Source organism: Cryptomeria japonica, chromosome 9 (assembly GCF_030272615.1).
Source record: "Cryptomeria japonica chromosome 9, Sugi_1.0, whole genome shotgun sequence".
In the NCBI taxonomy this organism is placed as follows: Eukaryota; Viridiplantae; Streptophyta; class Pinopsida; order Cupressales; family Cupressaceae; genus Cryptomeria; species Cryptomeria japonica.
Window position 1 is genome coordinate 97300057 of NC_081413.1, and position 24416 is coordinate 97324472.

The window sequence follows — 24416 nt, forward strand, 5'->3', positions numbered from 1 at the left end:
GCGATGAGGTACGTTCCTCTCATTTTCATAGTTTTGGCGCCAAATAAGCAATTCGAATTTTCCTTAAATGCTAAGTTCGATAAAAAATTGAAAATCCTATTTAATTTGGCATTTAATGTGGCGTTGATCTTTTATTAATTATTTTGCCTTTATTAAAAATCGAAATTTGCAAATTAAAAACGTAAGGCATTAATAATTAATTAATTAATTAATAAAAATCGAATTTGAAGCGCTACAAAGGGAGGTCGGCCTTGCTAAATCATTTAAAAATCATTTAAAAAATTGTTTTATATCCTCAAGTCGGCCTAAGGGATAAATGCAATCCAAGCGCTATATATGGGGAGTGGAAGATTTCATTTTCACATCATCATTTTATCCTTCTACATGCGAATTAAGGAAGACAAGGGAGAAGTGCGATTTGGAGTTTACTAATAAAGGTGGTGCGATATCTTGGAGACTTCGTTCGAGCGAATTTGTCAAGGATTGAAGACCACGTCAAAGGTGCGAGACTAGGAGGATTTGTTAAGGCGAACTTGAAGATCCATTTGAGCGAATTGTCAAAGAGGCAAGACTTGAAGATCACGTTGAAATCCAAAGGTGGTGAAATTGATCTTTTGAGGAGATAACATTGAAGACTATTTATACCTCAATTTCGCCTAGGCGAATTTTATTCATTTTGCATTTTAGAGTTAAGCTCTCAAGTAAGGTATGGCAAGATCTCTTGTTTTAATTTCGAATTTTGATTGTCATTGCCTTAATTTTGTAATTTTGTTTTTCCTTGGCTCAGTCTTTTTTAGGAAATGATTAATAAAGGACTTATCATTAAGTTTCCTAAAATTTGCTCTCTAATTTATGTTATGTATTGCAAAATCATGTTACTAATTTTGAAATGTTGTGTAGGCATCAAATGGAGGTCTCTTCGCCAGGACGATCAAGCCAGGACATGGACGACCTTCTTTGGACTAACATCATCAAGGGCAATCCAGCGTTCCAAGGCGAGGTACATCATCTTCCTGCACATCAAGGACGCAAGAAGTTAGAACAAGGGCTCGTTGAAGAAGCAAAATAGATCCAGAGGAATTAATTAAAGCAAGTTTCTCAACAATATCAAGATGAATATCCACCAAGTTCCAAGTGTCAAATGAGGTGGCGTCCTAGTCATCACTTCTCCAATCAGTGAAGTCCATCTCAGCATGTCCAGATTCAATGTACTTAACTCATGGAAGGTGGCACAAACTCCGATGTACCTACCCTGGCTATCCATTGGTCAATTTTTCTAAAAGGGACATGTGTCCAAGCAATACAATTTTATCATTGGTCAAACATTAAATGTTATGTAATGGTTGTAACAAACCCTAATTAGGGTTTTCATTGTAAAATCTTGGCCATTGATCTTGAATTGATCTAAGCCATCAAATTGTATTGTGGGCACTATATAAGCCCAAACATTTCATTTGTAAAAGATGATTAGAGAGAGTTGTAAATAGTTGGAAGAGTTAGAATATAGTTGATAGAATAGCAATTAGAGTAGAATAGGAGGACAAGGCAAGAAATTGTTGCCATTGATTGTAAACAAACTCCATTTTCATTGAAGTAATGGTGAAATATGTCGTTTTTCTTGCAATTTGCATGGTTTCTTGTTGAGTCTTCAATCTTAGATGGTAGATGATTAGATGAATGGAGGAAATGTGATTGATTGATGGTGGAATTCGTACATCCATACTACTAGCAGTTTGTTGATTGCAGATTTGCCTTGTGTAGTCAACTGGAATCATTCAGCCTAAGCTCAATTTCAATTTGTTGCCTCTTCATTGATATGCATCAACTTGGATGGTATCTATGCCTGTGGTGATAATTTGAACATCATAAAGCTCCCCTTAGAAGATCGCACTAGTCTTGTGTAGATGTTCCATTGATGTCAAAACAAGACCTAGTTAGAGTTTCATCAAAAATCAATCATTGCTCCTACATTCTTAGTATTAGGATTAGATCCTCTCTTCGCCCTTATCCTTTTTCCATTTTTTTTAATCTAAGTTAGTAAGAGCCTGTGTCCAGCAAAGCAGATCGGAAGTTCAATGTAAGTCCCCTTGTGATTCCAGCAAATCACATCATACCACTGGAGCTTGTCCACACGTAGAGACCCTACATCAAAGAACCTTGGAGTCTACCTAACTGATCCTTTATGCGAATCTTCAGCAGTTAGAGACTATTTTCTCAAGAGAGGATAAGATGCCTTTAGGTATTTTATTCTGTGTATGATTGTGTACAAAATACACGTCAACAGGACGCAGGGGAAGAAAGTAGATAAGGGCCAGAAGATATCTCCAGACTTCAAGGATAAATTCCTGAAGTTGATGTGCAGGGACGACCTCACACAGGCCGAGCTCGATAGCCTCAACATGCAAGAAAGGGAAGAGGCTTGAAGAAGTCTTTTTTACGAGAGGGACAGTGGCGGTGCCTCTTGGATGTGTTGAAGAGCCGCTTGATGGGAGCCAGTAGGGCTTCAGACATTGCCATGGCGAGGATTGTATTGATGAATGGCATCCGCAGTGGTGTGGTATATGACTGGGCATTTGTGCTCGCTGATAGGATGGAGGAATTTATGACCTTGCAACACAAAACTTTCTATATGCCATACCATGCCATTGGACTCTTCTTGGATGCAGTGCGTCTTCAGATACCGCCTCAAACACAACACTTGGTACCACACGGCCGTGTACACCCTGGACAACCGCCTATGTTCTATTGGGTCCATTTAGATACCTTGGCACCGAGTGGAGACATACAAACAAGCAAGAAACAAAAGCAGAGGGTGGTGGTGTTTGAGTCCGAGCCGGAGTTGGAGCCCAAGACTAGTGGCCAGAGTGGGGAAGAGAGTGCAGAGGAGGACTTCGTAGATACGTCATAGGCCACGGAGGGTAGTTTCAGGATGGTAGGTAGAGGACAATAGGTAGAGGAGGAGATCGTGGCGACACCTCCCGCAATTACACAGGCAGCGGCAACCACACCTCCACGGAGTGAGTTACCCCAACAAACGACATCATCAGGTGCCACGGTAGCCCCTCAGACTCTACCACCTGGAGCAACAGTATTGGCAGTGCTTGTTCCTAGGTTTGGGCAGGCCCGAACACCAGTAATTATGATCCAGGGATGCATGGCCATGACATTGGTTGCCCCACCAAGAGCACCCGAGGCCCAAACAGTAGGAGGCAAGATTCGCACGGCAACAGTGGAGGTAGGGACCAATGGGGAGATGGTTGGTAGTGAGGCTGTGGTAGCATCGGAGCACCTTGGAGGGAGTGGTACCACTTCTCAGGCAGATCTGAGTGCATGGTTGAGTCGGTATAAGATGGCACCAGTGGCACCGGTTGGAGCAGTTGTCCTCTCTCCATGGCGTGAGTTGTCGAGCCCCCACGAGATTGTAGACTTGTTAGGAGATAGCTCACCAGAGAACTCGCGGATAGTGCAGGGAGACCACTCACCCATTCGTGAGTTGGTGCTGAGTCCCAGGTAGGAGCAGGAGTTGATACAGAGCCCCTCTCATGTTGAGCTATTGTAGAGTCCTCACTAGGATGCCTAGGAGAAAGGTGTCCCCGCATCTCCGAGAGTGGATGGTGACATGGATTTGGAGCAGTTTATTGCAGACATGGTTGCTGGAGCTTGGAGGATTGCAGACAGTTGGAGCAGTTGCATGGGTTTATGAGGAACGGTTGCACGACACACTTTGCCAAGTGTTTTGAGTCGAGGGTGGCCTACTACGGAGACCTTGCAGATGCTGGAAGATTGGGGTCTCTGGGAGCAGGTTAGAGAGACCAACACACAGTCCTTGTTGCGGAGGGTAGAGCAGGTCTTTTGTGAGACATACTATGAGCTGAGACGGACACAACATATTGTTCAGGGTACGGAGACCTAGCGATAGGAGGCCATGTCGGCGAGGGAGGAGTTGGCTGCTCGACTCCAGCAGATGGAGGAGTCGCATAGGGAGCAGTTCGCTTGGGAGAAGGCCTCGCGGGTAGCGGAGAGAACTACCTTGGAAGCAGAGTTGGTAGAGGAGAGGTCGAAGAAGGATGCCTTGGGGGCACGATTGGAGGAAACGCGGGAGGAAAGTGCTATGTTGGAGAACCGTCTCGCTAGTGCCTTGGAGATGGTGGAGAAGAAGGATAAGGAAGTCTTGGAAGCCATGATGATGGTGAAGACGGCTATGGAGCGATAGATGATTGCAGATAGGGACCTGCAGTTAAGGACTGAGCAGGTCTACGAGTTACAGGCATGCCTGGCAGCGACACCATCCTCACCAGGGATGCTTCCTCAGCCCCATTCTCAGTTTTGATTTTTTTCTTTTGATCCTCCTGTTTTTGTTGTTAGTCGTTAGGAGACGACCTTGTTTTTTGGGGGGATGATGTTGGCGGCATATTGTATGTACGGGAATAATAAGTAATTAAGTAATTAGGAAGTACTTTGTTTAGTGATGTAACCGAGGGTAGGTAGTTACGGGTGCGACGGTTGTCCCTCGCACCCCCTCGATACCTTTATATACCATGTGATGTAACTTGCCAGATTACGATTATTAATGGAATGGTATCTTTTTTGTTGGCTAGCAATTGATATACATTGTGTAACTTAATATATTATGACTGTGTTTATCTGAAATCTATGGCATTACTGTTCTTTGTTATGTATTCTGTTTGCATGCATTAAACTATTCGCCCAAAGGGCAAACAACATCTATAAGTAGATATAAGGCATAATTACAAGGTAATTTTGAGCAGATTTAAGAAGCATATTTTGAGCAGATTTAAGAAGCATGTTTGAGCAAAAAATGAGCAGATTTGAGGAGGTTCTTTGGGCTGACTTAGAAGAAATTAAAAGCATATTTGTGAAAAGGTGGATGTGGATTGATTGCATCATACTTGTGAAAAGTGTAACATCTGCTAGAAGATCCTTTTGAAGGAAAATCATTTGTTCATCATTCATTGAAGAATTTGGAAGTTGGTACTTAGTATTGGGGGTTGGTGCCTATGAATTGAGGGGAATGGTGTCTCTTGTGGGTTGGTGCCTACAAAGTTTGTAAAAAAGAGTTTGTATAAGCAATATTTTGTTGTGTTTTTCTCCCGTAAGGGTTTTCATATGAATTGTGTGTTCTATTTATGTTGTGTGACTGTTGCACCTTATGATGGTTTTGTGATTGTTAAGTTAAAAATAGAAAATTGGCTTTGATGATCCACAAACCCCACCCCCCATGCCTTCTCAGTATAATCACATGCTCTTTAATTGATATCAGAGTGGGTTCCATTGAAAAAGCCTAACCGCTACAAGGTAGGTATTGGAAGCACACATGTAAAAAAGAAAAGGAAATACCAAACAAAATGTTGATCAACAATTACCAAAACCAAATGCAAGTGAGGATAAACAAGCAAGCAAAAGTGATACAACACACATGGCATCAAAAACAAAAGATGATATCTTCGAAAGAGAAAATGAACTTGTAAGTGAAGCCAAAGAAGAAATGGATTTATAAAAGGCAAAGTATGATGAGAATGTTTTGATATGAACCTAGAAGAAGAACATGATAAAGATGAAGGAGAAGTGAATCTTGACGAAACAATAGTAGATATGTAGGAAGAACTTGTTGTTGCCCTACATAAAATCAAAAGATTGACGAAACAAAATCCAAAACTAAAAATTCAAATTCAAGAAAATGACAAATCAAAGACGCAGCTAGATGAAGGATCAAAAAGGATGATTATGGATCTAAAGACTCGAGTTAAAGAGGCTAGGAAAATTGAAGAAGTTTTAAGGGATCAGCTTAAAGAGGTTAAGAAAATTGAAGAAGATTGTGAAAGGTTAGAACCTAAGATTGTTTCCTTGAGAAAGGAACTAGAGAAGGCATCCACCAAGTTGAATAAGAGCCTTAAGTTTGACAAGAGTACTAAGATTTGGTATGATATATTAAATGAACAAAGGTCACCATTCAATAAAACTAGACTTGGTTATAAAGAAGATCAAAAGGCAAATAAATAAGAGTCCAAAGAGTCATCAAAGAAGACAAATGAAGGAAAGGCAAATAGTTATGCTAATTCTCCCATCAAGGGAGAAAGTAACACGGAAAAAGAGAGTCATGTTCCATCAAAGCTAAGCACATCCCAAAAGGATAAGAAGGATACAATTGATGTGTTTTTTATACACTTTGAACACAGAATAAATTACTAAGTATTCTATCATCTATTGATCAAGGAAACCTTATATGCTAAACAATGTGATCAAATAAGATAAAGCCAAGGTTTCTTTAGATAGGTCTTGACAATGCAAGGGATAGACTCCGTGAATGATGTGATCTTGTTGAGATCATAAAGGGACTTTTGCTTTTGAAATTGGTGGTTGAATTCCTTGGTATTTATGATAAATACAATGCTAGACTGATTTAAATGAAATAATGGTGTTTTTTATGCACTTTGAACACATAATAAATTACTAAATATTCTATCCTCTCTTGATCAAGGATACCTTATATGCTAAACAATGTGATCAAATAAGTTAAAGCCAAGGTTTCTTTAGATAGGTCTTGACAATGCAAGGGATAGACTCCGTGAATGATGTGATCTTGTTGAGATAATAAAGGGACTTATGCTTTTGAAATTGGTGGTTGAATTCCTTGGTATTTATGATAAATACAATGCTAGACTGATTTAAATAAAATAATGGTGTTTTTTATGCACTTTGAACACAGAATAAATTACTAAGTATTCTATCCTCTCTTGATCAAGGAAACTGTTGTCATTTTATGACACCCTTGGTCCATCAATGAGAACCGATCAGAGATATGTTCCATGGACCAGCGCGGCCCCAGTTGATCAAGGAGAGAAGAATCATGAAGTGTGAAGTGTTGCTTTGTCCGAAGGAAGTTCCTCCCTTGGCCTTTTCTTCTTCCCGGAACTCCGAAACCCCGAGGTTCCGAAGTTCTTTACTCTTGTCTCTTTCCTTCTTCCTTCTCCGGAACTTCGGAACGCCGAGGTTCCGAAGTTCCCTTCCTTCCCTTAGCTTTTCTCCAGTTTCTCGGCAACTCCGGAACCCCTTCCGAAGTTCTTTCCCTAGCTTAGCCCCTCCTCTCCTTAGCCTTTCTCTCTTTTCCCCCGGAACTCCGGAACCCCGAGTTTCCGAAGTTCCTAGCCTTCCTCTCCTTCGCCTCTTCTCTTAGGTTTCTCCTTTGCCCAGAACTTCGGAACCCCGAGGTTCCGAAGTTCCCCTCCTCTTTAGCCTTTCCCTTTCTTCTTCGGAACTCCAGAACCCCGAGGTTCCGAAGTTGCTTTGTGTAGTTCACTAGAACCTCGAGGTCCCGAAGTTCCCTTCCCTGGCCTTCCCCGGAACTCCGGAACCCCGAGGTTCCGAAGTTCCCTCCTAGCCCTTCTTCCTTCTTTTCTTCGGAACTTCGGAACCCCGAGGTTCCAAAGTCCTCTTCCTCGCTTCCCCTTTTTCTCTCCGGAACTCCGGAACCCCGAGGTTCCAAAGTTCTTTCCCCTTTTGCCTTCTCTCTCTAGTTCCTCCGGAACTTCAAGGTTCCGAAGTTCCTTTTCTTCTCTTCGTCTCTCTATCCCGGAACTCCGGAACCTCGGGGTTCCGAAGTTCTCTCCTTAGCCTTTTTGAAGTTCCTTGCTCCTTCCCTTGTCTTCCTCACTTCAAGTGTCCGAGCTTCCGAAGTCTCTGGGCTTCCTACCAACTGGCGACACTTCCGGATGGCGTGATCGACACTCAAGGCTTTTAATGCTTTGACTATTTTGGTGGTTTGTGCACTTTCTTTTGTGGAGCCACAAGGGTGCATTAAGTGTTTTTGGCAGGATTTCCATCAAGGAGGTACGGGGCCATACTTGGTGACTTATGTCATGTCTGACTTGGAAGGTTAGTCAGTCCACCTTCCTCAGAGTTGCCTTTGGTGGTATGGCTAGGTTGCTTGCATGTACAAGCCAAGTGCATGCACTTCCCTGCACTTCCAGACTGACATGCAGGGGTCATGATCACCATTGTAACCCATTTTTCTATATAAGGCTGTTAAGCCTCATTGTAAGGGGTTCTCTCCTTGCTGCCTTGAGCTTTCCTATGCTATTGTTACTGAAATTTCATATTGATTGTAATTTAGTGGAAAATTCAAGTGCCAGGCAAAAGATTACAATTACATAAAGAAAATTCTAGAATGTTTCAATTGTTTACAATCTATAATATATCATTTTTATACAATTGGAAATATTAAGAGAAAGTAATCTATTGAATAAATGTTTCTCTCACACAAGACCGTGAGAGTGATCTTTATTTTCCTATTCAAAGGAGAAATACATAAATTGAATAAAACAAATGCATAGGAAAAGATAAGAAGGGAACCAGCCATTGCCTGGGGGTATATGGCTGGCATAAGTCTGTTTCTGCTGTTGTAGGTCTGCATCCCCGGTGTCTTTTAGCCTCCAATTGTCTCCTGGTCCTGAAAAAGTGAAAAAGTGGCATGTGTTAGATCCAAGGGATCCAAGCAATGACTGATTATCTGCTAATCATGCCTATGCATTTATACTATTCAATCATGATCCTTTTTGTCAAAAAAATAAGCATCAAAGAAAACAGAGAGGAAAGGTCATTCTCATTGCATTGGAGAATCAGTGTTTTTCTGACTGTGTTTGTTTAATGTGCAGAAACAGGTTAAATTAAAACTGCAGATTTCAGGGGTTCATTTATGAGTGGGATTAAATGAGGCTCCCACAAGGGTTGAGCCCAGCCCATGTAAACTATATGACTGTTCAAAGGCGAGTGTTTTGATATGCTTGGTCCTAAGGGGGCTGGGAAGACTATCTCCATTAATGTGATGATTGGACTTTCGGCTACTACTTCATCAACAGTGGATTGTTCAGATACATACAGGCTGCAGACAACAGGCTAGCTTCGTTAAAAGAGCTTATTCGTTCTGCAGAGTCTCTTGCTTTTCCTCGAAATGCAAGGACAAGCTTATAAATGGTTGAAGTCCTCGCTTCAGTAATTCAAAGGATTGCAAATGAAGCTGGAGCACATTGCATAATTGATGTGGGATTTAGCCAAGGTTATCTGGCACAAGTTCTATCATTTGAATATCAATTTCCGGTAATAGCTTTGGATGCTTCTCTTCACCATGCAACTTTTACAAATGAACGGGCAAACCGAATTAAGAGGCACTACCAAGCTAAGATGCGAAATTCACATCTGGATCATCATCATCTACATGTTCCTCAAACAGTCACCTCACAGGTTCTTTGCAGTGAATCATTAGTTAGTTTGAGCAAAGCACTAGGCTTATCTTTGTCTACAACATCAAACAGTTATGGGAAAAATTCTGCGATTGATGATGAGACAAATGAGTTTAAAGGTACATCTTCACTAAAAGATTTTACAGCGAGAGAGAGTGCAGAGACTTTTCCATACAATATGAATGGAGTGGAGTCCTCGTTAGTTCTTTCTGGGCTTCATGCTTGTGGGGATCTTTCAGTGACAATGCTTAGAGCATTTTTGGAATCCGAAGAGGTGAAAGTACTTATTAGCATTGGTTGCTGTTACAATTTGTTATCAGAACAAGGTGAAGATAACGAACTTCATTGTCATGGCTTTCCAATGAGTAAGGGCGTTGCAAACTTAGGCATACATTTGGGAAGGAATGGACGTGATCTTCTATGTCAGAGTGCAGCAAGATGGAAAAGCCTTACTGTTGATGATGCAGTAAAGAATTTTGAAGTATATGCTCTGAGATCTGCATTTCAAATGGTTCTTAAGAAATATTATCCTGAAGTATTAGAATCAAATCCATCTGAAAGAAAAGATACCAATTGAAAATGAAAGGTGACTGTCCAAATTGCAGAGATTTCTTCTTAAAAAAATGCAAGCAAAGTTCACAAATTTAGTCCAAATTGCAGAAATTACAAGGAATTGAAAAACCCATTAGCGCATCTTCTTGTGCGAAAAAATTGCAGAGATTTCTTCTTAAAGATGCAAGCAAAGCTCATAAATAAATACACATTGCCAAGTTCACAGTTGGAAAGTGAAAAATTTGCAGAGATTTCTTCAAAAATATGCAGCTCGAAAATACCTCTCTCGTTTTTGCAAAATGAAGAAAATGCCGTGATTTATGAAGAAATCCCTGCAAGGCCAAAAGTGGAGTAAACCGGTTGAAGCTATGGACAATTGCAGAAGGGGACTCAACACGCAGTTCTCATTTTTCCATCTCCCTATCCAAACCCTAGCAGTGCGGCGGAGCTCTTCTTCAGCAACAGTGAAAATGCAAAAAATGAATGATTAAACATTAGGTTATTGCCGCCTATATTCCCTTGTCTCGCATTTTGTGGGATTGTATTTCATTTTTAGCAATGCGACTGATGCATGGTGGTGAGTTTCTAAACTCCCACTTATGCGATATCATGCCTAGCCGTGGGGAGGCTTTAAAACCCCTAAGTCTTTCAAAAGACTTATTTAAAATCAAAAGATGTAATTAATTTAAATAATTAATTATTATATTAATGTTGGAAAAAATTAAACTTCTAGCAACATTAATTTAATAACTAATTATTTAAATTAATAAGTTTTGCATATAAAAGGGAAAATTTCCTATCATCATATCTTTATAAGGAAATTATTTTTGCATCTTTATAGCCTTTAGAATTCAATACTTTTCACCCATAGACACATTGAAATTTGTAAAATGAATATTCTAATTGGATAAATTATAAATCCAATTAGTATTTATTATAGTTGTGTCTTTAAATTCCCAATATGCACATGGAAGAAAAATATTGAACTCAAAGAGGTGGAGTTATCTCATGAGTTTGGGGTCGGATTTGGGCTTAAGGTGCAGTTATGCATGGGTTTGTGCCAGTTCTCGAGCAGTTGAAGCTTTATTTTGAGTGTCTCATGGGTCAACCTTCAGTTGACCAAGAGTTTGGACCAGATTTCACACATTTATGCAAAATTTGAAGCCTTTTTGGGCGGATTTCCTTCTCTGCTCGGATTTGGAGATCTTTTGAGTTGGAGATCACTCTAGTTTACCTTCAGTTGACTTGGAGTCATCTTATCCTTGCATTTGGAAGGCCCTTTTGTATAAAGGAAAAAAGCATTTCATTTGTCAGGGGTTCTGGATTTTTATTCTTAAGCTTGGCAGAGAATTCTTTCTTGTAGCTCACATTTACAGTTTTGATAGGAAATTCAATCAAATATCAGTTTATGCCTTTACATTTCTGACCTTATTATTGATTGTGTGATTGAAAGTAATTATCATATTGTGTTATTGATCAAATAACCTTTTTGAAATTCCTGTCTCGTGCATGAATCATAGGTTATGCATTGTGATTTATCAGTTTAATTGCTTGAGAAAGGCATTTTTTCCTTTCAATTTTTTGAGTTAAGATCCTTTGCATAAAACATTTTTGTGATATAAATCAGAGGTGTTTTTTGAGTAAAACATGTGACTTTAGAGAGTTTTTTGTCATTTTTTCAGATCAATATGGTGTATCACTCTATTTAGGTTATTAGTTTTCTTTCCATCTTTATTTTCTCCTTCTCCCTTTTCCAAAAAAGCTCTTTTTCCAAGGTTTTGTTAGAATAGGTGATCCATCAGTATCAGGAACCGGCCTATCCGGAGGTCCAATCATCCCAGTAGTTTACCCACAGACTCATGATTGTTCCCATGTTATCTCAAAGTGCGGAGTTTTAAGAACTTAGTTTTCGAGTGCACTTTTGGGCTTTAATAGCTATTTCTGTTCTCTTGAAGACTTGTAACTATTTTCGCATTTTTGCAACTGTAAGATTGGCTTTTGGCCTTATGATTAATTAAAAATCACCATTCTTGCCTCCTAACCTATGTATGCTGTGTATTCTTTTCTTACCTTCATCATAGGTGTATGTCTTGTGGCTTTTCTCTCCATATATGCTGTGTTAACTTGTTTTCTGAGTGTGACTTGTGGGAATCCTTCTCCCCTCTTGACACTTAGCAAATTCTAACCTCCATACATGCGTTTGGGTCACTTATGCAATTGAAGTTGTGCATCTCTTGGGTTTTTTAGTTGGTTCGTTGTGCCATTTCGGTAGCGAGAGAAACAATCTCTTCTTGGTGCATCACCTCCTTTTATTTCAAGCAATTCTCTCTTCCTTTTACCTCTGCAAGTTGTTAGGATAGGCCTAGGAGTTAGTTTTGAAGTGTTGAGTTGGTTCAACACCTGCACCTGGATTGAGAAGGAAGCTGACCTTCTTCGGAGATTCAACCCCCCTTGCGCAAGGTCCCACACTTCGGGGTTGTTTCCATGTTTCACAAGGTTGCTGAGTTGATAGCTCAACAAGGGTGCGAGCTTTTGTGATAATAGTTTTTGGTATGCCGGGTGGGACTTATCCGATTTACATGCTAAGGACTCAGTGCTGTTCTTGGCATCTCAGCCTTTAGAGGCAGTCATCTTCAAGCACTTGGCGACTCTGCTCAGGGTCCAGTTCTTAATCACACAAAGTTCATAACTCTGGGACCCCGGAACCCCCAGGTTCCCAATCATCGCAACTCTCCTTACTCTGGAAGTCCGGAACCCCCATGTTTCGAAGTCCGTAACTCCGGAAGTTTGCAACCCCCAGGTTCTGAAGTGCTTAAGCCCGGAAATCCGGAACATCTAGGTTCCGAGGTCTCTGCCCACTAGTTCAGTCCCTCGCTCAAGCAGGTTGCTGATTTCATGCCCAGAATTCAAACAAGGGCGAGTGTAAGAGGAAATCTGTTGGTCAAACTGTCCTAAGCCCAAGACAACTGGAGATTCGGTGTGTTCTTCAGTTCATCAAGCCTTTGGAGGCAACATCTTTCAAGCACCTGGCGACTCTGCAAATATTTGGTTAATCTGTGGTATGTTATCAATCTCTGGTTGATAGGGTCCATATGCTATTTTAAGCATTTTGTTAAACAAGCTCCATCTCCTTCAAATGCTTTAAAATGAGTTCATATCATGGGTGTAACTTCTATTCAGCCGCATTATGTGAGAATCCCAGCCATTTTTCCCCTCCTTACCAGCAGGACCGAACGAGGACTGCTCCTAGTTTCAACCCATTCAACTTCACTTCAGCAAGAGGTGGGTACTTTCCTAATGCTTGCCACCCACCCACCCCTGCTCAACCTTCTTGGCAGCCCAACCAGCGCCAAGATGATGAAAAAATGCAAATTATAAAAATCAAAAGTGTGTTGCTTGATTTCACCAAGCAATTGGAGGAGTTGAAGAGGCAACAGGAGTGGGATTTGCAACAAGATCAGCTTGCTTATCAGGCTCAACTTCAGCAACAACAATTGGGAGCCCAAAGACAACATGAGGAGTTCCTTGCAAGGCAGCTTGCCTCTGCTAGGAAGGAAGAAATTAAGCAATTGGCAGCCATAGAGATGCGGCTCATGCAGGAAGAAGGGTTTGCCCCTAAGGTGCCCAAATTTGAAATTCCAAGTTTGAGACAGGGGGCACCCTCTAAGCCTTTGATTGTCATTGAACCTCCAAGATTCAACATCCCAAAATTTGGAGGATCCCAATCCACTGTCTCACAGAGGCGCCCGCCTCAGGAGTCTTCTCCTATGCGAGAAATTCAAATGCCTCAGCTTCCCTTGAAATTGTTTTCACCCACTCAGCCCTCTTGTCCTGATACCATTTCACTCTTCAAGGGCGGACCTGTCATATGGAGAGCTGATTGTGCTAGTGAGCAGGGGAAGGGAGAGTTACAACCTACCATTTGTGAGCTTTCACACGCTCATGAGGGTGCATTGTCAGGCTTGTTGCATGAGGTGATTGAAGGTAATCACTCTTAGGGAACCTCTATCCAGGCAAACAATGACAACAAGGAAGAGGATTCATTCCTCTTATTTGATGAGCTTCCTTTCTTCCTTATGAATGAGGAAGAGGACATGCCCACGGTTGATAAGGTCTTGAATCATCAGTAGATGGAAGTCAAGGATGAGGGGAAGCTGCAACATGAGCATGAGACTGAGCTGGAAGTGGGAAAGCATGGACACATTTTTTTCCTCGAGGATGAGGCGGTTGACATGCCTAGGGGTGTCTCTCAACCTATGCATAACATCACAATAGAACCTACGTTCCAAAGGGAGGAGCTTCATACTCCTCCCAATAGTCATCAGGATTGCTGTGATGTGGGTGCGCTTCCTAGCATGGAGCGAAGCATGGAGGAGATTGATGAAGATCAATTCTGAGATGAGTTGGAATTTTTTTGCTCATCCATCCACATCCAATCATCGTCTCCTCAACTGGAGGAGTGCTGTGAGCAACAACAACAGGGGATTCATGCTTCATTAGATGAGTCATCAATACCCACCCCTTGCCAGCCAACAAGATATCAAGGCAGTTGAGCAAGACAATGAGATCAATGTTTTTTGCTCGAACTTAGAATTATCAAGAGGGTGTCCAATCAGGCATCTTGCACGGATTGAGCTCTGTAGGTCATCCCATGTCATGCTTACCTCTAAGCATGAAGTTGAGCATCAAGGAGAGCAAGTTCTTTTCACCCATCCACCCGAGGAGGACAATATTCAAACATGGCTGAACTTCATTCTTCTCAAGCTTTGGGAGGCATTCCAACAGCTTGTCGGGTGCCTATCTTTTTTCTTTTCCTGGATGGTTGTCCACAAACATGAAGAGCATCAGAAGCTGGTTAGGAAAGGTAGCTATTTTGATAAGCCTGTCAATGGCTTTGTTTGATTTTTCTTTCCATATAAAGCTATGTAAATATTAGATTAGAGGTTGTTTTGCTTTCATAAGTGCTTGTGCACATGCCGCATTCTCCTTAAGAGAGTGTGGGCTCTAGTTTCTAGTTTCCCTCCAAGTGATGGCACACACAGTTTTTGGGTCTTTTCATGACTCAGTGCCCAATGGATGCTTAAGGCTTCTGGACTTCATGCTTAGCAGGCAAGCATCTCGTAGAAATCGCCAAAAATGTTGTCATTTTATACCACCCTTGGTCCATCAATGAGAACCGATCAGAGATATGTTCCATGGACGAGCGTGGCCCGAGTTGATCAAGGAGAGAAGAATCATGAAGTGTGAAGTGTTGCCTTGTCCGGAGGAAGTTACTCCCTTGGCCTTTTCTTCTTCCCGGAACTCCGGAACCTCAAGGTTTCGAAGTTCTTTGCCCTTGTCTGTTTCCTTCTTCCTTCTCTGGAACTCCGGAACCCCGAGGTTCCAAAGTTCCCTTCCTTCCCTTAGCTTTTCTCCAGTTTCTCCGCAACTCCGGAACCCCGAGGTTCCAAAGTTCTTTCCCTAGCTTAGCCTCTCCTCTGCTTAGCCTTTCTCTCTTTTCCCCTGGAACTCCGGAACCCCGAGGTTCCGAAGTTCCTAGCCTTCTTTTCCTTCGCGTCTTCTCTTAGGTTTCTCCTTTGCCCAGAACTTCAGAACCCCGAGGTTTCGAAGTTCCCCTCCTCTTTAGCCTTTCCCTTTCTTCTTCGGAACTCCGAAACCCCGAGGTTCCGAAGTTCCTTTGCGCAATTCCCCGTAACCCCGAGGACCTGAAGTTCCCTTCCCTGGCCTTCCTCGGAACTCCGGAACCCCGAGGTTCCGAAGTTCCCTCCTAGCCCTTCTTCCTTCTTTTCTTCGGAACTCCGCAACCGCGAGGTTTCGAAGTCCTCTTCCTCACTTCCCCTTCTTCTCTCCGGAACTCTAGAACCCCGAGGTTCCGAAGTTCTTTCCTCTTTTGCCTTCTCTCTCTAGTTCCTCCGAAACTTCGGAACCCCGAGGTTTTGAAGTTCCTTTTCTTGTTTTCCTCTCTCTATCCCGGAACCCCGAGGTTTCGAAGTTCTTTCCTTAGCCTTTTTGAAGTTCCTTGCTCCTTCCCTTGTCTTCCTCACTTGGAGAGTCCGAGCTTCCGAAGTCTCCGGACTTCCTTCCGACTGGCGACAATTCCGGATGGCGTGATCGACACTCAAGGCTTTTAATGCTCCGATAGTTTTGGTGGTTTGTGCACTTTCTTTTGTGGAGCCAGAAGGGTGCATTAACTGTTTTTGGCAGGATTTCCATCAAGGAGGTACGGGGCCATACTTGGTGACTTATGTCATGTCTGACTTTGGAAGGTTAGTCAGTCCACCTTCCTCAGAGTTGCCTTTGGTGGTATGGCTAGGTTGCTTGCATGTACAAGCCAAGTGCATGCACTTCCCTGCACTTCCAGACTGACATGTAGGGGTCATGATCACCATTGTAACCCATTTTTCTATATAAGGCTGTTAAGCCTCATTGTAAGGGGTTCTCTCCCTGCTGCCTTGAGCTTTCCTATGCTATTTCTCTTCTCTTGAAGACTTGTAACTATTTTTGCATTTCTGCAACTGTAAGATTGGCTTTTGGCCTTATTATTAATTAAAAATCACTATTCTTGCCTCCTTCTAACCTATGTATGATGTGTATGCTTTTCTTACGTTCATCATAGGTGTATGTCTTGTGGCTTTTCTCTCCATATATGCTGTGTCAACTTGTTTTCTGAGTGTGACTTGTGGGAATCCTTCTCCCCTCTTGACACTTAGCAAATTCTAACCTCGATACATGCGTTTGGGTCACTTATGCAATTGAAGTTGTGCATCTCTTGGGTTTTTTAGTTGGTTCCTTGTGCCATTTCGGTAGGGAGAGAAACAATCTCTTCTTGGTGCATCACCTCCTTTTATTTCAGGCAATTCTCTCTTCTTTTTACCTCTGCAAGTTGTTAGGATAGGCCTAGGAGTTAGTTTTGAAGTGTTGAGTTGGTTCAACACCTGCACCTGGATTGAGAAGGAAGCCGGCCTTCTTCGGAGATTCAATCCCCCTTGGGCAGGGTCCCACACTTCGGGGTTGTTTCCATGTTTCACAAGGTTGCTGAGTTGATAGCTCAGCAAGGGTGCGAGCTTTTGTGATAATGGAAACCTTATATGCTAAACAATGTGATCAAATAAGATAAAGCCAAGGTTTCTTTAGATATTTCTTGACAATGCAAGGGATAGACTCCGTGAATGATGTGATCTTGTTGAGATCATAAAGGGACTTATGCTTTTGAAATTGGTGGTTGAATTCCTTGGTATTTATGATAAATACAATGCTAGACTGATTTAAATGAAATAATGGTTGATCACACGTGTATATAAAAATGATATAATTGATCACCTTTTTGACACGAGGAGTAGTGAATATTGTTTGAGGAACCAGCAGATTAATGAGTATAGGATGCAACAATTACAAGACATCATATATAATTAAGATAGCGGTGATCGTGTAAGAAAGTCCACAAGAGTTTAAGGATTGGTATTTATTTGCTTAAGACAGCGCTCAGTTTGAAGGTAGCAGCCTTATATTGAAGACATTATTGAGGGTAGTGTCTATTAAGTAGGTCCATCTATGATAAGGAGATGTTAGCCATAATGCATTCCTTGGCTAAATTCAGACAATATCTAGTTGGAGGAAGGTTCATTGTTAGAACTGATCATAATAGTCTCAAGTACATCCTAAATTAGAAGAATCCCAATGATGGGCAACAAAAAAGGGTTAGCAAGCTCGAAGCCTTTGATTTTGACATTGAATATGTCAAGGGGAAAAGGAATGTTGTGGCTGATGCATTGTCAAGGTGGTCACATTTGTGTTCATTTTCAGAGATAGCAATAGATTGGAAGGACCTTCTTTTGCATGGGCCCTATCCTCTCGTACATGGGATGCTCAAGAACTTGGCATCTCCACTACTTTCCTTTGCAAAGTATAACAGGAACCATGTGGCTGACTTTGATGAGCTTGCAGCCTATGAAACAAATACGTGGACATAGGTGCAGTTGTGTTGTCATTAGTGACACCCCATAGCTTATATATCTCAGCTCTGTATTTCAAGTTTGCTGAACTTCCCATATATTCACATGTTTCCACGCCTTTTCCTTTGATATGAAGAAGGTGTGTATTAACTCTAGTAATGCTGCCATAAGATTCAAGTGCACAAATGGCACTTCTACAACATTGTGTCTATAGATGTCCTAGTCTTGCTCCTCAATTTTGTTGCAAATTGTTTTATAGGAGGCTTACGATCAAGAGGGCCCTTAGCATACTTTGCCTATAATGTGGCGGGGCAATTTGTACTTGCAACTGCACTTGCCATGGAACTAGTGCTTTGAGTTACAACCTCATGGTTACCTCTTTTAGCCTCAACCTTAGCCTAAGGTGCATAAGAAGATTCAGTACTTGCACTGTGATTCTCAACCTCATCCTCACTCATGTTGTGACAACTCATTGTGACATTGCAATAAAAAATATAAAATTTATAAGTTTATAATTCTAAAATTAAAATGGGATGCCATTGGCAAAGAACTTGTAAATGGCATCATCTATCTCATCCTTCAGCTGCACATTAAATAAATCAGCTATGGGGTTACTTTGCAACTTGTGTTTTGCCTTACTCTCTCTTGCACGGGCAATGCAATTAGAAGAAGAACTCGGCATCACTCTTACTCTTATCCGCAAAGTATGACTAGAACTCTGTTGCTGGCTCTGCTGAACATGTTTCCTTTGAGACAAAGTAGTAGGCATAGGTGTAGCTGTAGCATCATTAGCAACACCCCAAAGCTTGTTTATCTCGTCTTTGTATTTGAGGTTTGCCACTTGCCCCCAAAAAGGACATATATCCACACGTTTTCCTTGAGTAAAAAGGTGTGCATCAACTCTAGTATTGCTGCCATACCATTCTAGACTAGAAAAGTTGTGTAATGTTGCAAACATACACACCCCATTGCAAATGGGAACCCCCACTTTTTGCTTTCCATCTTAGGCGTTTTAGTTTAGTTGTTTGAGCTCAGCGATAGTTTTGTAGTCTTTTTAACCTCTGCTTGAGAAGGTTCTCTTGTCAGCCTAGGTTAGGTGTAACCCTTGGTTTGTCTTAGAGATATGGTGCCCTATTGTTGGGGTAAGTTTTGTCATGTCCGAGACTCATGAGTGAGCATCAAGATTGAGGATTGAGGAAAGTTGCAAATGTTGTCAATGTTGCAAAGTTGTCAAAATTGCTAGGTTGCTAAAAGTTGTCAATGTTGTCAAGTGTTTCAAAATCTTGTCAAAGTTGCTAATTTTGTCAAGGTGTAGGATGTTGATAGGAATACATGATTGAGCAAGAAGTGGTAAGCTTGCTTGTAATTCCGCTAGGAATTGCATGCACGATGACTTTGGGTCACGAATTACAAGTCCACATTGTGTAAGACCTAGGTGGGGGAACATTTGTGAAAATTTGACTAAGTTAGGAGTCAACACCATCATGGCTTGTACAAAGTTGTGCATAGCGAAGGGGGGTAAGTTTCCTATTAATGCATAGCGAAGGGGGGTGTTTGTGCATATATGGTGTAAAATTCCACTATAGAGGAGAACATGAGGAAAGGTGACTCAAAAATTGTCTATCTTGATCAAACCCCCCTCAACTTGCATTTGTGCATACACCTACCTTATGTGCGCTCTACAACACATACCTAAATCCATCCTTTTTGTGTATCTCTATGTCTCAAACCTGCCCTCATCCTACTTTGTGCAAGGTTACACCTCAAATGCGCCCACCTTATTGTGCAAACATACCCCTTGAATGCGCTCAACAAGTTTTGTGCAATCAAGCCCCTCAAATGCGTTCAAGGGTAAGGTGTGCATGAACATGTCTCATACTTGGCCCATGTCCTTTGTGCATGTATACCCTCCAGGTGCACTCGACTTTGTTTGTGCAAATTACCCTTCAAATCCCGCCGAATGGCAGATTTGTGCAAGACACCCTTGCATATGCACTCATAACAACTTTGTGCAAGCCCACACCTTGAATGTGACTATCTTCTTTGTGCAAACACGTGTAGAATGCGCTCTCCTTTGTGAAATTGTGTTGAGGCACATGTAATACCTGCCCCTCTATCTTGTGCATACAAGGGTCTCAAACCTGCTTAGATCAAGGTTGTGTAGTAACATCATGATATCCCACCCTACATTTTCTTCTTGTAATGCATGTATACTTGTGGAATGCACTCACCATGTTGTGCAAACATGCCTATCAAACCCGCTAGGGTAGGGCTAGGGCTCACATGCACCTAAGGGAGGGGATGAAAAAAGTGATTAAATTGAAAATCAAACCTAGAATTCAGAAAGATCATTAGGGGAGTATTGTTATAGCTCTACCTACCACATAACCATCAAGATGTCTACCTTAATTGCATTATATGGTTATGAAGCTCCTAGCTTCATTGATTTGCTTTTTGAAGATAGTAGAGTGCCTTTGGCCAAGGAAATTTTGCAGGAGAGTCAGGATACAATGAGATCTTTGAGGGATAAAATTCAACATGCTCAAACTTAGTGGAAGATGTATGCAGACCAACACCATTTTGAGTGTGCATTTAAGGTGGGAGACATGGTTTAGTTGCATTTGCAGGCCTATAGACAGTCCACTCTCAAGAAGTGTGGGTCAAAGAAGTTGAAGTGATGTTTTTATGGAACATTCTGAATCTCTAGGAGGATTGGAGAGGTGGCATAAGAGTTGTAGCTACCTAAGAGTAGCAAGGTGCATAATGCCTTCCATGTATCGTGTCTCAAGAAGGCACTTGGCCATAATGTGGTTCCTTTTTCAAAATTTCCTCCCTTGGGTGAGGAAGGCAAATTGGTGTTGATTCCAAAAAGGCAATGATTGATTTTAGGGAGCATACTCTATGGAAGAGGACTATCAAAGATTATTTGGTGAAGTAGAATAACTCACCGGTGGAGGATGCTATTTTGGCGAATGAGCAGATCTTATAGCAATTGCTTGAGGACAAGCAATTTTGGGCAGGGAGGACTGTAATGCCCCCTTCTTGCACCTAGCCAATTTGCTTCCCATTAGGCTATTCCGGAGTTCCTGTGGACTATTTGATGGTGGTTAGGAGACTCATCTTTCCTTGGAGAGCTCGGCATTTCAGTTATTTTGAGTTTCAACAGTAATGTTATTTTTAGTAATTTCTATTCATGGTATTAGGCATCTCTCTTTAGTTTCAGATTTTCTTGGTGTGAATTGGTTTCCATTTCAGTGCCTTGGCAATTTTTAGTAAGGTGATTGCAATTATTTTCAATATTTATGCTTAAGTATTAAATTGATATTATAATAAATATTTCATAAAGTGAATGTCCCCAAGTTGGATGCCTATGAGGTGGGGACCAAAGTTGTTTTAAAAAGTTATTATGTGGGGGGCTTTTTTGAGGAAAGTACAATATTTACAAATTTGAAATGCCTTAATTTCCCTCCAAACTCTATAAATTGGAGTTTTGGCTATCACTTCTTCATTGAGTTTGCATGCTTTACGGAGATGTGGAGTTTTTTCAGGTGTTGTTGAGGATGAAAACCTTCTCCAATCTTGCTGGTTTCGGTGGTGAGAGCCATACCCTAGCTGATCTAGTGTTTTCGCACAGATAACACAAACGTTTTAATGAATTTTTTGGTTCCTAGTTTGCATATGAAGATTTTTAAGGTATTTCGAAAGCAAAATTTTGGGTTTTTCTGTTTCGGAGTGTTGCAATGGCTTTTGAACAGATTGTTGGAGTGTGTATTCAGGTTGCAGGTTTACTTGATGCTGGTCGTACATTTTTCCTTGCTGGTTGACACCTCAATTTTTAAGATAGCAGCTAGGGCATGAGGCAATTGTTTTTGGGTATTGTTGATATTTGTTCCTAACAGTAGGGTGACCATATTACAAGCATTTTTGGAGGATTTCATAATTCCTTTTCTTTTTTTTTTTTTGTTCTGAGCAAGTCGCTCGTTTTCAGAAGGCCAGTAGCTTTAAGGGAACACATTGGATATGTGATAGAGTTTGGGACATTTAGCAATTGAAACTTCTTCCAAAATGGCTCTGGGTCTTTGGTGATTAGATATTTCCTTGCATTTCCAGTCCCCTATCTGCTGTTACAGAATTTCTGAGCAATATTACAGTCACAAAGAAGGGTGGGTTTGTATTGGAATTTGGGAAATAGTTTTTTGGAGCTCTGAACACATAGAAAGTGTATGGGTGCGTTTGAGGAAGTGTAATACCCTCATCACTTCTATTGGGACACTTCCAGCTGACCATTTAACATTATCTATAGCATTATTAATGACTGTTCACATTCTGGGATTGCTGCTGCAAATCTGATGGTCTGAATATTGGTCCACTTTCAAGGTATTTGGGTTTTATGAATGTTGGTCTAAATTTCCTTATCATTACTTGTAATTATGTTGTTTGAAATGACAAACTCTCGTGGACATTTTGATTACATATTGCATGAATATTGAAAGATTTTAAATCAGTTTTCTTATCAGCAAGACCTCTTGTTTGTATTGTCAAGTTGTTATTCCATTTGGCACAAATTTCAGAAATAAATTAGGGGGTATTTTTACATTAAATTCCCCCATACTTGTAGTTGTGACAATGTAAATTTATAGATATTCTTGATGATTTCCAGGAAACGCTTATAATGAATTTTATCAAAAATCTGGAATAATAAAATAATATGTTTATTCAACACATACCAGAAATTGATAATATTTGCCTGCAAACCATTATAACTTTGTGCCTGTAATACCCAAAGAATAGCAAGCTGATTTGAAGCCTCCAGTCCTCTGTTTCTGCACAACTATGAATCCGGAACGAATCCACCAAAGATCGGCTATGTGGGTTTTTGTTGATGAAATCAATATTTGTCTTAGGGTTTTTGTCCCAAGCTGAATAAGTGAACAAAAGCTCAGACTCCCAAAGAGGGTTTCACCAAAATGCATAATCAAGAATGATTTTCTTTTTCTTCCTCAACTCCTTGTATAACCCCTTAAACTTTCTAGAACTGTAATTATAAAATCACTTGTTAAATACTATTTTTTTTGCTCCATAAAAGTGATTATAATATTTTATTTTTTTGGCTCTAGGTGAGGTGACTATATAAACATAAAATATTCCATTTAGAAGCATAATTATTAATTAATTACTTGTTTCCTTAAAAATTTAATTTAGACAACTTATTCTAATTAATTAAATTATTTTTTCTTTGAAAATCTTGGGCAAAAAATGGGGACAATACATTCCAAGGGTTATTCAACAGCTTTTTGTTGTATTCAATTGCTATTGTGCCACATGCTACCTCAGTTTAGTAATTTCAATGTGGAAATCACTCAACATTTCTTAGTAACCACTTCATGACAACCTTTTTGCAACCACCTAACATTATATGGATTTGACAATGTACTACAGTTCAGACCCAATTTGTATACAATCTTTGTACATTGCAACATTTACCTCCAATTGTACCCATGTTCTAAAAATACTTTTGTATTCCATTTCAACATCTGCTTGAGGTATATGATTTCTTTCCTCGCTTGTATTTTCCTTCTTTGCTACCTACCACACCTAATACAGACTCCTAACATTCTACACAATCTCATCCTGCATATCCTTTTTCTCAACGAGAATATGAGTCTCCTCATTGAACCTTCTGTGAGAAGGTCGCTTGCATTTCATCATCTCGATTCTTCATCTTTGCTAGACTCTTTGCCTATTCCAACAACACTCCTTTCAATTCTCTTCATCCTTTCCTCTTACATCTAGTTTTGTTGTTGATAACTACTCTTCTTCCCTTGAAACTGTTTGTTATGCTTTGATAGACTGCATCATATGGATACTCTTGTTAAATAGAAAATGTAAGGCTGTTACATACCTGACAATTTGACTATACCTGATGGTCACCTTGCAAAATTTCTCAGTGCTATCTTTTACACCCAATTTTTTTTGCTATAAATTCCACAATTTCCTGATTAAAATTAAAATCAAACTAGAAGTTAAAGAAACCTTAAGCAAATTTTGATTACTCCATGTGAACTCTAAAAGCAGATTTTGTGGAGGTTCTTAAAAAAGAAAGGGCTCAGATGGAGAACCCCAATCCTTGTTTATTAGTGTGAGCCAGTATTACCCATTTGCTCAACTTTATAGAGCCCCATCATTTCTCTGAATAGGTATAGTTTATGATGGGATCAAGCATATGCTAGAAAATATGAAAGACATTATCCAAAATAAAAGGCAAGTTACTCAATCAAAATTTTACAAAAAAGTAAAGACATCATGAGAGTTGGAACAAAATGGCCACCCTATAGCATCTACTTGTGTGTAATTTAAATCCCAAATGATATGACACTAGGATACTGTAACTTAAATCCCTATATATATAATGTTTTCACAATCCCAAATTATAAGATGCAATACAAAAAGAGTTCAGGGAGTTTGCAATTAAAATAAGAAACCTACTTTTTAGGGAATAGAGTATGATAGAGGAAGTCTAAGGAAAATTTTGGAAGGTTTACATAAAAAAGAATAAAAAATTAAGGGGCAGAGTTTCAATAATTGATGAATGGAGCTTACCGTTTCATATTAAAAACTAAAAATCTTATGATTTCAAAGTAGGTAAAAATCTTCA

At 40.4% G+C, this 24416-nt stretch overlaps 1 protein-coding gene across 1 annotated transcript in view; it reads left to right on the forward strand.

Annotated features, from left to right (window-relative positions):
• The window catches only part of LOC131077930 (nicotinate phosphoribosyltransferase 2), a 257965-nt gene that overhangs the window by 162694 nt on the left and 70855 nt on the right, over window positions 1-24416 (forward strand). The gene's annotated exons all lie outside the window — the stretch shown is intronic.